This window comes from Lissotriton vulgaris, chromosome 7 (genome assembly GCF_964263255.1).
Source record: "Lissotriton vulgaris chromosome 7, aLisVul1.2, whole genome shotgun sequence".
Lineage (NCBI taxonomy): Eukaryota > Metazoa > Chordata > Amphibia > Caudata > Salamandridae > Lissotriton > Lissotriton vulgaris.
The window spans coordinates 28,485,747-28,500,964 of record NC_141695.1 but is presented as its reverse complement, the minus strand read 5'-3'; positions in this window follow the sequence as shown (position 1 = coordinate 28,500,964).

The window sequence follows — 15,218 nt, the reverse complement described above, 5'->3', positions numbered from 1 at the left end:
ATAACTGGTGTGAAACCTATGGTTTTTTCAGTGGATTTCATATGTTTTTTAAATGCTAATTCCTAACTATAACTGGTGTGAAACCTATGGTATTTTCAGTGAATTTCATAGGTTTTTTAACTGCTAATTCATACCTATGTGTTTTTTAGGGATTTTCTAAGGTTTTTTATTAGCAAATGTCTATAGCTAAGAAAGGTATTTTTTTCTAAAAATGAATCCTATATTGTATATTAATATAATATATTTTTTTTAAAGTATATTCATATTTTTTTTCACCCTGGAGCGCTCATGTTAAAAGTGACACACCGGCGCCACAAGGCAATCATAAATAAGGCCCAAATGTAAATACCATTGATTTGCCCCCAAAATCGTTTTTTGAATAACATTTAAGAAACACAGCGCAGGACCTATGTACAAGCATTCAATTTCACTACTGAAACCTCACTATTTCACAAAATACAAATCCCCTATCTTGCAATTGTTCATAGCAAGCATTATCAAAAAGCAAGACAGAAACCAACAGCAAAGAAACTCAGGGCCTTATTTATGAAGGCCTTGCGCAAGCGGTGCGTCACTTTTTTCCCATGTTAAAAGTGACGCACCAATGCCACAAAGCAATCATAAATAAGGCCCAAATGTAAATATCATTGATTTGCCCCAAAAATTGTTTTTTGAATAATATTTTAAAAACACAGCGCAGGACCTATGTACAAGCATTCAATTTCACTACTGAAACCTCACTGTTTCACAAAATACAAATCCCCTATCTTGCAAATATTCATAGCAAGCATTATCAAAAAGCAAGACACAAACCAACAGCAAAGAAACTCAGGGCCTTATTTATGAAGGCCTTGCGCCACCGGTGTGTCACTTTTTCCCATGTTAAAAGTGACGCACCGGCGGCACAAGGCAATCATAAATAAGGCCCAAATGTAAATACCATTGATTTGCCTCCAAATTCGTTTTTTGAATAACATTTTAGAAACTCAGCGCAGGTCCTATGTACAAGCATTCCATGTCACTAGAGAAACTTCTCAATTTTACATAATGCAATTCTCCTATGCTACAAAACATATTTACCAAGCATTATCCAAAAACATGACACAAATCAACATTAAAAAAAACAATCTGCTTCCAAATCTTCTCCATAGAGCATACAAGTCTCTATCTAAATTAAATGAATAATTTCTTACCTTTACAAATGCTTTGAAAGATAGAGAACAATGTCAAACACACACACCAATTTTTCTTTAGCAGAGCAAAAGGTATGCATTCCACACACTGCAACCATAACTGGCACAGAAAACCTCTAATTCTACACAGATATGCCTCATTTCAACCAATCAAAACTCTTCCCTCACTATTTTCAAACCAACACCCTTCCCCCCTCAGCCCTTTCTATCTGTTACCATAGCAACTCCCTCCTTAACTCACAGGTTCAAAAGTTTATTCTACAATGTTGCAAATGAACTAAGCAAGGATGTTTGACCTCTCAATACACGAGCTTATCCGATGAAATGTTTCTTTAATTGACTTTTTCTTAACCATTCAAATTGCTTCTTTCACAAAACACAACCATGCACCCTAACATTTAGTTTTCAACTATCTGAATCCACCAATCTTTGCTTGTGATTCAAGAGCAGTGAAACTCCACAATTATTTTTTTGTAAACTCCTACTGTTCCAACTGCCATTTCATTCCCACACTTCATCTGACTGCACCAGAACCTTCTCTCACCATGTATTCTGTGTGGATTATTGGACATAGCTACATCCACTGGGCTCAAAGGTATGCAGCTAGCAGAAGTTTTCACAACCTTGATTTATCAAATGTGGAAATCAAATGGATTGGCCAGAGAGGATTGAGATGTCACCAATTGATACCATTGGTGAAAAACTTTTTGCATCTGCCAAACCCTGACCTCTTAATAGTGCACTGTGGAGGAAATGACTTGGGCACTTTGACTGGGGTAGGTCTGGAAATGCTTTTAAAGGACACCTTTGCTCAATTGATGACACTTTTTCCACAAACTGCCTTGGTATATTCCAATATATGTCAAAGACAGAAATGGAACTGGTCCAACCAATTTTGTCCACAATTTGAGAAAGCACGGAAACATGTGAATAAATCTGTTTCTGCTTACATGAGAGACTATGGAATGGGTTCAATATACAACAATAACTTGATTTACAACATGCAAGATATCTACAGAGGAGATGGTGTGCACTTCTCAGATGAGGGGAATAGAATATTCCTCCTGAATTTAAGACTGTGCATTGGAACCTACATGTAGGTACCTAAATCAGCCACAGAACCCAAAAGCTCTTTTCAGAGCTACCCTACCTCTGATCACTCAAAATGATTATCTTTCTCTAACTTTTTTCACTATTTTTCACCAGAGTACACTCCCCGGTACGCTCCCCGGTGCGCGTACCGGGCGTTCCCCCCGTGAAATTTAAAAAAATATATATTTTTTTTGGCATATATGCCCCTCCGAAACTCCCCTCAGCAAACCTAAAGGGTCAAGGGGTGCCTACTGTGCCCCTTTTTACCCATTCCCAACGTTGTTTGTCCTCCATCTTGTGTCTCGATTCGACCGAAACACAAAATGGCGGAGTCCCGTAGCGCTCCCGGTACGCGTACCGGGGCGCGCACCGGTGAGCGCTCCTCAAAAAAATGTGGGAAACGAAATTACATAAAACCACTGGACAGACTTCCACCAAATATAGCATAGACCCTACTATATACCACTCCCTACCATTATCCCACATTTGATAGTATTCCATTCAGCCATTTAGGCTGTAGCCCTGTCTAAATATCCTGAGGTAAATTACATGACAAAAACACATATGAAAGTGTTGGAATTTACAACCAATTAAAATGTTACTTTCATTTCCTACTTTTTTTTCCTAACATTTGATTGGTTATGTACATGAATATAAATGAAAAATGAGAGAGATACATCTTTAAAAGATTTACTCATTTATCTTCATCACCTTTCTATAAGGTAAGTTATACATTTGTGAAGGGGCACTTTAAGTTCATTTGTAAAAACGTTTAATGACAGTTATTTACTGTCCCTCTGTTATAATTACAGATTGAGATAGGCTTCTCTATTATAGTTATAGATTGAATTAGGCTTCTCTGGTATAATTATGAATTATATTAGGCTTCTACACATACACTTTTTTATATTTCTACTTCCTACCTCATACCATACACTGCCCAAAGATAACTTCACTGTTAAAAACTCACAAGTACCTGTCTGAACTTAAACCCAACAGTGCCCTATCTCTACTGATATATTTATTTTTTATGCAATTTACAGCAAGAAAATGGAAGGAGAACAAAATAAAATTAATATTCCATTTGAAATTGATATGGAAAACAATCCTAAGGAAGACATTGATGAATTAGACTTTTTGGATCAGTCTCTGGACGAAGACTTACTTAATTGTGTAGAAGAAATTGAATCATGGAATCCAAATGAGGACATACCTGACGAATTAATGTTGGAAATTCTTTTAGATTTAGAAAAATCACAGCAATACATTTTTATTTAAAAATTAAAAATTGTTTGAGACATTATTCTTTTTTATATGTAAATTATGAAATAGTACCAACATAGATATAATATAAAGTGAGACTTAAAATATACTGTGCAACTTTTTTATGTTACATAGTAATTTTGCTCATAGTTACTTCCTTTCTCCCACTATATTATCTCCAATGTGTATTTAACATCTCTTTATCATCTCCTGCCTCCATGTTGTTTCTGCTTTCCTGACAGACTATGGTATGAATTCCATATACCACAATAACTTCTGTAACAACATGCAAGATATCTACAAAGGAGACGGTGTATATTAAATGTTAGACTCTGCATTGGTACCTACATGTTGGTACTTAAATAAAAAAAATTAAAAAAACACCAAAAGAACAATTAATAAACATACAATTTTTGAAAAGTCTGTCATTATTTTTTCCCCATGGTACGCTCCCTGGTGCGCTCCCAGGTGCGCGTAACGGGCGCTTCCCCCGCAAAAATCGGAAAAAAAAGTATTTTTTTTTTTGCCCAGCGGGGCCCTTTTATAGCCCCCACATCAAACCTAGGGGGTCAGGGGGGTCTACCCTGCCCCCTTATGGTCAATTCCCCCTTTTGTTTTTGCCACCTCTTGTGTCTCGATCCTACCGAGACACCAGATGGCGGCCGCTCCGGACTGATTAGAATGTTTACAGACACCCGACAGCCAATCTGAATTCCGCGTGCTAGTCGCGTAGCGCGCCCTGTGCGCTCCCCGGTGCGCATACCGGGGCGCGCCTATAGATATATATTTTTTTTTTAACCAAAATTACTCAAAATCCACTGGAGCACATATCTTGAGACATAGCAAAGGCACATCGGGCTACCAGTCCCTACAATTTTGCCAAGTTTGGTGCAAATCCATTCAGCCGTTCGGGTTAAAAGTGAGTTCGACCGCCCTATGGAAATTAACATGGGGAAAACACGTTTTGGGACCCCCCTTTTATCTCGGCCCCCGCTTCACGAATCCCCCCCCCAAAACTTTCGGGGAAGGACCGGAGCTCGACAAGGCAAATTTGAGGAAATTTTCAGGCAGATTCGTCAACCGGCGCCAAAGTTATTCACAATAGAATTTTGAGATTTTGCATTGAAAAAAATCCTAACTATAACTACCTACTGGCGACCGCCAGTAGGTAATGTATATATATATATATATATATATATATCCAAACACCTCCCTCCGCCTTGGAAGAATCAGAGGCCACAACGGGGAAACCGGAGGGAACACTTGTTTATTGCTGAATTGGGGCATAATGCATTTTGGCCTGGCATAGGCCTTCCTCAGATGCCATCAGAAATGTTCTGGCGACTTTGCTGCTTGTTTGAATGATTCCTGCCACTGTCCCATTGGTTACGAGGTTATATATCCTCAAAGCAACTCAGTGAGGTCCCCTACCTATAGTCTCCACGGCACAAAGGGATTCATCTGCATGGCAAGTTTCTTTCAGGTAATTTTAATTTTTTCTCTGACACCGTGTGCAAACAAAATGGACGGTTGACGCGTTTCGGCAAAAGCCTTCAACTGGATATATATATATATATATATTGAGAACCCTAATCCCCTCATGCTGAAGGAGTGGGCCCAACATAACCTTGATGCATCTATGTGTATGGTATGCATGCTAATTAAATATGCCGAAATCGATAGAGTTGAACTAATGTCCCAGATTGAAAAGATCAACCTTGAACTGAATGCCATAGAACAACAGGAAGCAATAACTAAAGGGCGTGAAGAGATCAAAAAGCGCCTGGATAAATATGAAGAGACTATTCAGTCCCGCAAAGCATTCAAGTTCGCCAGAGACAAAGCCGACTACAAGAATGGGAGGATTTTTACATTCTCTAGGAAGTTTGAGTCAGTTAAAAGACAGGCACTAACTTCATCTGTGCCTGTACCAACAAATACATCTTCAACCTCACAAAATCAACAAGCTGTAGCACCCGAAGAATCTGATACTGACCTGAGTTCTGTTTACAGCAGTGGGGGTTCTGATGATGAATCTAATAAACAACAAGTTGGTGTCAGTAGCTTTACTCCATCTGAGGAATTGGTTTTTATGGTGGAAGATTGGCGAAACACCTTAAGGTCGAGGGGGACACAACCAGCAAGAGGAAGAGGCGAAACAAATCCCGTAAAGAGAGGAGGAAACGCCAACAATTACACAAAAAAGAGAAGAGGAAGAGGGAATGTCCAAGCGAAATCATAACTAAAGTTTTGAACTTTCCCACCACATCATCCACTGATGAAATAACTTCGTTTTCTGAACTGGTGATCAATAGTGATGAAAATGAAAAAAATGAAAAAAATGGAAATAACTTTGATGAATCAAAAAAAGAAGAAAAAAATGAAACTATAGAAAATGTTAAATTTCACTCTGTTGATACTGATGTAGAGAACACTGTGATTAATCTGACGGAACTTGACCTCAATATGGCAGAAACCCAGCTTCTATCTTTGGGACTTTCTTTTTGTCCTAATAATGGTTTTAAATATGTCCAAGCGAGAATTGACACCTTTAAATTCATTAGAAAGTTGAAGCTTCTTAAATTCCATACTACTAATAAAAAGAGTGAAAAAGCCAATAATATTCTGAATGAATCTCAGAGTAACAAGAATTTCTCTATAAGTGACACTAAAGCTTTGAAAGTTGCTCATTCTCTGGCCAATGATGACAATAACTCCACTACAAACACCCAGGAAGTTTTAGGATCTATGGGTATTAGCAGTGGTAGTGCTGGGAATAGTCCCTTTTGCCCTAAATCTACTTTTGTCCCGGTGATGCCTAGGGATGCCATTGACATTTTCAGCGACCGTGTCATTGAGGACCTAAAAGAGCTCAACCGGATTGTGGCCAAAAGTAAAAAACAGAGAAGTTTTCGAGACAAACAATACTCACAATTGATTCGAAAAATTAAGTCTAATGGCAACATAATTGTAAATAAAGCTGACAAAGGTGGAAATATCGTTTTATGGCCACGTGCAATGTACCTACAGGAAGCAGAAAGACAATTAAGTGACCCTGCCTGCTACAGGAAAGCCTCATTCAATGAACTTAACAAAGTAAAATCTTTGGTACATGCTAATCTGGCATCTTGGAAAAGGGAAGGATTGATTAGTAAAAAAGAATTTGATTTCCTTAAAAAAGACTTCCTATCACTCCTATACTATATCTATTACCAAAGATCCATAAAGGCACTTTACCTATACCTCGGCGACCTATTATTTCTGCCCAAAATGGACTCTTGGAACCCCTTTCCAAATATGTTGATTATTTTCTTCATGACTATATGGAGGCTTTACCTAGTTACTTAAGAGACACTGGAGATTTCCTGGAAAAGTTGAAAGAAATTGTATGGAAACCTAATTATTTGTTTCTTGTTATGGACATTACGTCTTTGTACACTTCTATCAACCATGTTGATGGAATAAATGCAATTGAATATTTTTTGTCTACTAGAGATATAAAATATTATGAACACAGTAAAATGCTCATCACCATGATTGATTTATGCCTTAACAACAATTTTTTCCTATTCAATAATGAGATCTCCCAGCAGATGCGTGGCGTTGCCATGGGTGCATGCTTCTCCCCCAGCTACGCGTGTTTACACGTGGGCTGGTGGGAGAGGCATGTGCTTGGTCAACTTCATGACTGTTTGGAGGAAGAGGAAATAGGCATTGTTAAGATGTGGCGTTTCATTGATGATGTTTTTATAATTTGGCAAGGGTGTAAGTCATCAGCTGAGAATTTTGTCAATAACATCAATAATAACTCTTTAAATCTTGAGTTTACTGCCAACATCAATAATGTGAGTGTTAATTTTCTAGATGTAGAGGTCTATATCAAAGATCACAACATCATGACTAGAATGCATAGGAAGTCCACTGCTGGGAACTCAATTTTACACGCACAGAGCAACCATCCCCATCACCTCATAAAAAGCATCCCTTATGGGGAGTTTTTAAGGATTAGACGCATATGCAATAATGAGATTGATCTTATTAATTGTCTCAAAGGATCTTTTCAGAGATTCCTATGTAGAGGCTACGAAAAAAATGCCCTCATAGTTGCCCTTAAAAAAGTGATGTCTAATCAGACAGTGGTAACAACTGAGGAATTGACTGTAGACACACCAGAGGAGGCTACTGTCATGACTGACAAACCCACTATTCGTCTCATTACCACCTTCAATAATCAGGAAAGAAGGATCAAACAAATCATGAAGTCTAATTGGCCCATATTAAAAACTGACATTATTTTAGGCCCTTTGCTTGAGGATACACCCAGTATTACCTTCCGTCGAGCACCCTCGATGAGAGATGCTCTAGTTAAAACCAGTCCTGAGACCATTGTAAAAACCAATTGGTTTTCTAATAAAACTGGATTTAGGAAGTGTAGCTCTTGCAGGGCCTGCAAGTTTGGGGTCAACACTACAGAATTTGTTGAGGGCCTAACTGATGCTGTGATCAAGATTAGCAGTTTATATACTTGCAAGACTGATCATGCGGTTTATGTTTTAAAGTGTACTTGTGAATTGCAATACGTTGGCAGCACGAAACTACAAGTATACAACCGTATATTACAGCATCTCCGTGCTATAGTTAACTCTGACCCCAACTACCCTGTGGCCCGTCACTTCAAACTGGTCCACAATAACAATTTAAACGATCTACAGTACTATGTTATTGATGCAGTCCCACTTTCCAAAAGAGGAGGAGATAGGGAAAAGAAACTGAGGCAATTGGAGAGCCAATATATACTTCGGCTAAACAGTAAGATTCCGTATGGCCTCAACATGGGGGAAGATCTTAACAATTTTTTGTAAATATTTTACTTTATCATATGCATAGTCTATTATATGGATTTTATACCTATTTTTATGGTCTTTTATCCGTTATTTTACTATGTTAAGGATATTTATCAATTTTTAATAACGGTTAATCTCTGTGTTCTAATTGATATACAGTATTGAGGTACATATTATCTAAAAATGGTTCTAATAGGATGGTTTTACATCTTGTCCTAATTTTTGTATCTGAAATGTCATGCGTCACTTTATTTTCATAGTAACTCTGCACTTTATCAGACTGTTTTTACAGTTGAATCCCTCCTTTAAAATGTTTACTAAAATGTTTACTAAATTGCCGGATGTTTGCACTTTTCTGCACTTTGCACTTTTTTCACTTCAAGGAACATCTTGTTACAGGTTTTATGCCTGCAATTTATATTGCTCTCTCCCAAAGGTTTGGGATTACGTAATTTTGCACTATTTACTTGCACCAATTTTACTATGTGGTTTTAATTCCTTTTTACTGGTTTTTCTACTATAGCCCCACATTTACATTTTATACCGTTTTATCTTTTGTAAAGTTTGTATTGACGATATATAGAATTGGGCACTTGCCCTTTAATTGTCTATGAATTGTTCTAAAAAAGTTTAAAACTTTAAATTATGTTTTACTCTTTATACAAACTTCAACATTTAACCGTTATACATATGATCAGATGGTATTTTTTCTATGTTGATTGTATTATGGGAGGAGCCTAGTGTGATTGTTACCAGTATTTAACCACATCAATCTCTGGGTGTGTCATGTGATTAAGCCTGGGTTTCCCGGACGAAACGCGTCATGTTGCCGTCCCCATCGATGGAATAAAAGCACTTCATTACCTTTAATCCTCGTTTTGTGGTCTGTGCCTGGTTCGTGTCTGCGCGCTGTTGTTGGCACTCAGGATTGTGGATTCCTTACCTTCATCCCCATTGTGTCCTTCGGTCCTTTCATCTGGAGGGGCTCTTCTCGGCATCAATTCCACGAGCTGTGCCTTAGCGCGTGCAAATGAAGGATCCGCCTCGTAAATCGGCCGGCAACTAATGAAGGCAACATGGCAACATGAATCTGTGAGACCAAGGGATTGGTAGTTTGCTGGCCAACCTCATGAGCACGTCGGACAACAGCTACTGCTACCCGCAGCCCGTGAAGTCACGGGGACGCCAGATCACTGTATCTTCACGTCACGGCCCGGTCTGGAACTGCTCAGGGGGTTGAGGCGTAGGGGACTCGAGGTAACCCTTTGCACATTAATTTTGGGACTTTGGCGGCACTCACACAGCCTTCTCCCCCTTTCTGGCCTCACAGGGCGCACTGAAGCGCTACTCCGCTCTTTTGGACTGCAGCTGCACTGCATGCTGGAAGACCGAGTTCGTCCAGCATCGATCAACAGCTGCAACTACTAAAGGCGGGGCCGGAAACACTCCAATTACCCTTGGAACTCCGCAATTTTGAAAGAGGGAGCCGAAGCAATCCCATGCAGCAAAGGCATCTGAGGAAGGCAAAAATGAAAATGCCGAAATGCATTATGCTTCAACCTGCGTGAAAATAAAGGCTTACCTTCATCCCCATTGTGTCCTTCGGTCCTTTCATCTGGAGGGGCTCTTCTCGGCATCAATTCCACGAGCTGTGCCTTAGCGCGTGCAAATGAAGGATCCGCCTCGTAAATCGGCCGGCAACTAATGAAGGCAACATGGCAACATGAATCTGTGAGACCAAGGGATTGGTAGTTTGCTGGCCAACCTCATGAGCACGTCGGACAACAGCTACTGCTACCCGCAGCCCGTGAAGTCACGGGGACGCCAGATCACTGTATCTTCACGTCACGGCCCGGTCTGGAACTGCTCAGGGGGTTGAGGCGTAGGGGACTTGAGGTAACCCTTTGCACATTAATTTTGGGACTTTGGCGGCACTCACACAGCCTTCTCCCCCTTTCTGGCCTCACAGGGCGCACTGAAGCGCTACTCCGCTCTTTTGGACTGCAGCTGCACTGCATGCTGGAAGACCGAGTTCGTCCAGCATCGATCAACAGCTGCAACTACTAAAGGCGGGGCCGGAAACACTCCAATTACCCTTGGAACTCCGCAATTTTGAAAGAGGGAGCCGAAGCAATCCCATGCAGCAAAGGCATCTGAGGAAGGCAAAAATGAAAATGCCGGATTGCATTATGCTTCAACCTGCGTGAAAATAAAGGCTTACCTTCATCCCCATTGTGTCCTTCGGTCCTTTCATCTGGAGGGGCTCTTCTCGGCATCAATTCCACGAGCTGTGCCTTAGCGCGTGCAAATGAAGGATCCGCCTCGTAAATCGGCCGGCAACTAATGAAGGCAACATGGCAACATGAATCTGTGAGACCAAGGGATTGGTAGTTTGCTGGCCAACCTCATGAGCACGTCGGACAACAGCTACTGCTACCCGCAGCCCGTGAAGTCACGGGGACGCCAGATCACTGTATCTTCACGTCACGGCCCGGTCTGGAACTGCTCAGGGGGTTGAGGCGTAGGGGACTCGAGGTAACCCTTTGCACATTAATTTTGGGACTTTGGCGGCACTCACACAGCCTTCTCCCCCTTTCTGGCCTCACAGGGCGCACTGAAGTGCTACTCCGCTCTTTTGGACTGCAGCTGCACTGCATGCTGGAAGACCGAGTTCGTCCAGCATCGATCAACAGCTGCAACTACTAAAGGCGGGGCCGGAAACACTCCAATTACCCTTGGAACTCCGCAATTTTGAAAGAGGGAGCCGAAGCAATCCCATGCAGCAAAGGCATCTGAGGAAGGCAAAAATGAAAATGCCGAAATGCATTATGCTTCAACCTCCGTGAAAATAAAGGCTTACCTTCATCCCCATTGTGTCCTTCGGTCCTTTCATCTGGAGGGGCTCTTCTCGGCATCAATTCCACGAGCTGTGCCTTAGCGCGTGCAAATGAAGGATCCGCCTCGTAAATCGGCCGGCAACTAATGAAGGCAACATGGCAACATGAATCTGTGAGACCAAGGGATTGGTAGTTTGCTGGCCAACCTCATGAGCACGTCGGACAACAGCTACTGCTACCCGCAGCCCGTGAAGTCACGGGGACGCCAGATCACTGTATCTTCACGTCACGGCCCGGTCTGGAACTGCTCAGGGGGTTGAGGCGTAGGGGACTCGAGGTAACCCTTTGCACATTAATTTTGGGACTTTGGCGGCACTCACACAGCCTTCTCCCCCTTTCTGGCCTCACAGGGCGCACTGAAGCGCTACTCCGCTCTTTTGGACTGCAGCTGCACTGCATGCTGGAAGACCGAGTTCGTCCAGCATCGATCAACAGCTGCAACTACTAAAGGCGGGGCCGGAAACACTCCAATTACCCTTGGAACTCCGCAATTTTGAAAGAGGGAGCCGAAGCAATCCCATGCAGCAAAGGCATCTGAGGAAGGCAAAAATGAAAATGCCGAAATGCATTATGCTTCAACCTGCGTGAAAATAAAGGCTTACCTTCATCCCCATTGTGTCCTTCGGTCCTTTCATCTGGAGGGGCTCTTCTCGGCATCAATTCCACGAGCTGTGCCTTAGCGCGTGCAAATGAAGGATCCGCCTCGTAAATCGGCCGGCAACTAATGAAGGCAACATGGCAACATGAATCTGTGAGACCAAGGGATTGGTAGTTTGCTGGCCAACCTCATGAGCACGTCGGACAACAGCTACTGCTACCCGCAGCCCGTGAAGTCACGGGGACGCCAGATCACTGTATCTTCACGTCACGGCCCGGTCTGGAACTGCTCAGGGGGTTGAGGCGTAGGGGACTCGAGGTAACCCTTTGCACATTAATTTTGGGACTTTGGCGGCACTCACACAGCCTTCTCCCCCTTTCTGGCCTCACAGGGCGCACTGAAGCGCTACTCCGCTCTTTTGGACTGCAGCTGCACTGCATGCTGGAAGACCGAGTTCGTCCAGCATCGATCAACAGCTGCAACTACTAAAGGCGGGGCCGGAAACACTCCAATTACCCTTGGAACTCCGCAATTTTGAAAGAGGGAGCCGAAGCAATCCCATGCAGCAAAGGCATCTGAGGAAGGCAAAAATGCAAATGCCGAAATGCATTATGCTTCAACCTGCGTGAAAATAAAGGCTTACCTTCATCCCCATTGTGTCCTTCGGTCCTTTCATCTGGAGGGGCTCTTCTCGGCATCAATTCCACGAGCTGTGCCTTAGCGCGTGCAAATGAAGGATCCGCCTCGTAAATCGGCCGGCAACTAATGAAGGCAACATGGCAACATGAATCTGTGAGACCAAGGGATTGGTAGTTTGCTGGCCAACCTCATGAGCACGTCGGACAACAGCTACTGCTACCCGCAGCCCGTGAAGTCACGGGGACGCCAGATCACTGTATCTTCACGTCACGGCCCGGTCTGGAACTGCTCAGGGGGTTGAGGCGTAGGGGACTCGAGGTAACCCTTTGCACATTAATTTTGGGAATTTGGCGGCACTCACACAGCCTTCTCCCCCTTTCTGGCCTCACAGGGCGCACTGAAGCGCTACTCCGCTCTTTTGGACTGCAGCTGCACTGCATGCTGGAAGACCGAGTTCGTCCAGCATCGATCAACAGCTGCAACTACTAAAGGCGGGGCCGGAAACACTCCAATTACCCTTGGAACTCCGCAATTTTGAAAGAGGGAGCCGAAGCAATCCCATGCAGCAAAGGCATCTGAGGAAGGCAAAAATGAAAATGCCGAAATGCATTATGCTTCAACCTGCGTGAAAATAAAGGCTTACCTTCATCCCCATTGTGTCCTTCGGTCCTTTCATCTGGAGGGGCTCTTCTCGGCATCAATTCCACGAGCTGTGCCTTAGCGCGTGCAAATGAAGGATCCGCCTCGTAAATCGGCCGGCAACTAATGAAGGCAACATGGCAACATGAATCTGTGAGACCAAGGGATTGGTAGTTTGCTGGCCAACCTCATGAGCACGTCGGACAACAGCTACTGCTACCCGCAGCCCGTGAAGTCACGGGGACGCCAGATCACTGTATCTTCACGTCACGGCCCGGTCTGGAACTGCTCAGGGGGTTGAGGCGTAGGGGACTTGAGGTAACCCTTTGCACATTAATTTTGGGACTTTGGCGGCACTCACACAGCCTTCTCCCCCTTTCTGGCCTCACAGGGCGCACTGAAGCGCTACTCCGCTCTTTTAGACTGCAGCTGCACTGCATGCTGGAAGACCGAGTTCGTCCAGCATCGATCAACAGCTGCAACTACTAAAGGCGGGGCCGGAAACACTCCAATTACCCTTGGAACTCCGCAATTTTGAAAGAGGGAGCCGAAGCAATCCCATGCAGCAAAGGCATCTGAGGAAGGCAAAAATGAAAATGCCGAAATGCATTATGCTTCAACCTGCGTGAAAATAAAGGCTTACCTTCATCCCCATTGTGTCCTTCGGTCCTTTCATCTGGAGGGGCTCTTCTCGGCATATATATATATATATATATATATATGTTACCTACTGGCGGTCTCCAGCAGGTTGTTATAGTTATGACCTAGTTTCCATGGGAAAAGCGTTTTTTGATTCGCCAATATCGTTGGCGCCGTTTGACAAATCTTTGTTAAATTTTCAAAACATATGGGGCACTCCGATCAACTCCTATCTTGAAATTTTCAGGGTACATCATCAAGCGGAGGCCGAGAAAAAGGGGGTCCCAACACGCGTTTTCTCCATGTTAAGTAACATAGATGTAAATGTAACTGCCAAGCCATGCCTTCCCTGGACCGGAAAAAAGCTTCCGAGGACCGGTTTCTGGCATTCCAGCAGTCTTCAGCCTGGCTTGCTTGAATCCAGTGGTGTGGAGAGCATGGGACTCACGTCTGAGCATACCCATCCCACTAGGGTTGACAAATGCAAAAACCACTGTTGATGGACAGAATGCAGAACAATGTCATACATTCACCCCAGTACAGAGATCTGGGCCTAAATCCATCACTTTTTTGCACTCCAAACCACCGCAGTTCAGACATGGCCATATGCAAATCAGTCTGACCCTGCCCGAGGACCGGTTTCAGGCATTCCAGCCGTCTTCAGCCCGGCTTGCTTGAATCCAGTATTGTGGAGAGCATGGGACTCACGTCTGAGCATACCCATCCCACTCGGGGTGACAAATGCAAAAACCACAGTTGATGGACAGAATGCAGAACAATGTCATACATTCACCCCAGTACAGAGATCTGGGCCTAAATACATCCTTTTTTTGCACTCCACACCACCCCAGTTCAGACATGGCCATATGCAAATCAGTCTGACCCTGTGCCTCATGGGAACAGTCCAGCCCGAACTGCCAAGCCATACCTTCCCAGGACCGGAAACAAGCTTCCGAGGACCGGTTTCTGGCATTCCAGCCGTCTTCAGCCCGGCTTGCTTGAATCCAGTGGTATGGAGAGCATGGGACTCACGTCTGAGCATACGCATCCCACTCGGGGTGACAAATGCAAAAACCACAGTTGATGGACAAAATGCAGAACAATGTCATACATTCACCCCAGTACAGAGATCTGGGCCTAAATCCATCGCTTTTTTGCACTCCACACCACCCCAGTTCAGTCATGGCCATATGCAAATCAGTCTGACCCAGTGCCTCATGGGAACAGTCCAGCCCGAACTGCCAAGCCATGCCTTACCTGGACCGGAAACAAACTTCCGAGGACCGGTTTCTGGCATTCCAGCCGTCTTCAGCCCGGATTGCTTGAATCCAGTGGTGTGGAGAGCATGGGACTCACCTCTGAGCATACCCATCCCACTCGGGGTGACAAATGCAAAAACCACAGTTGATGGACA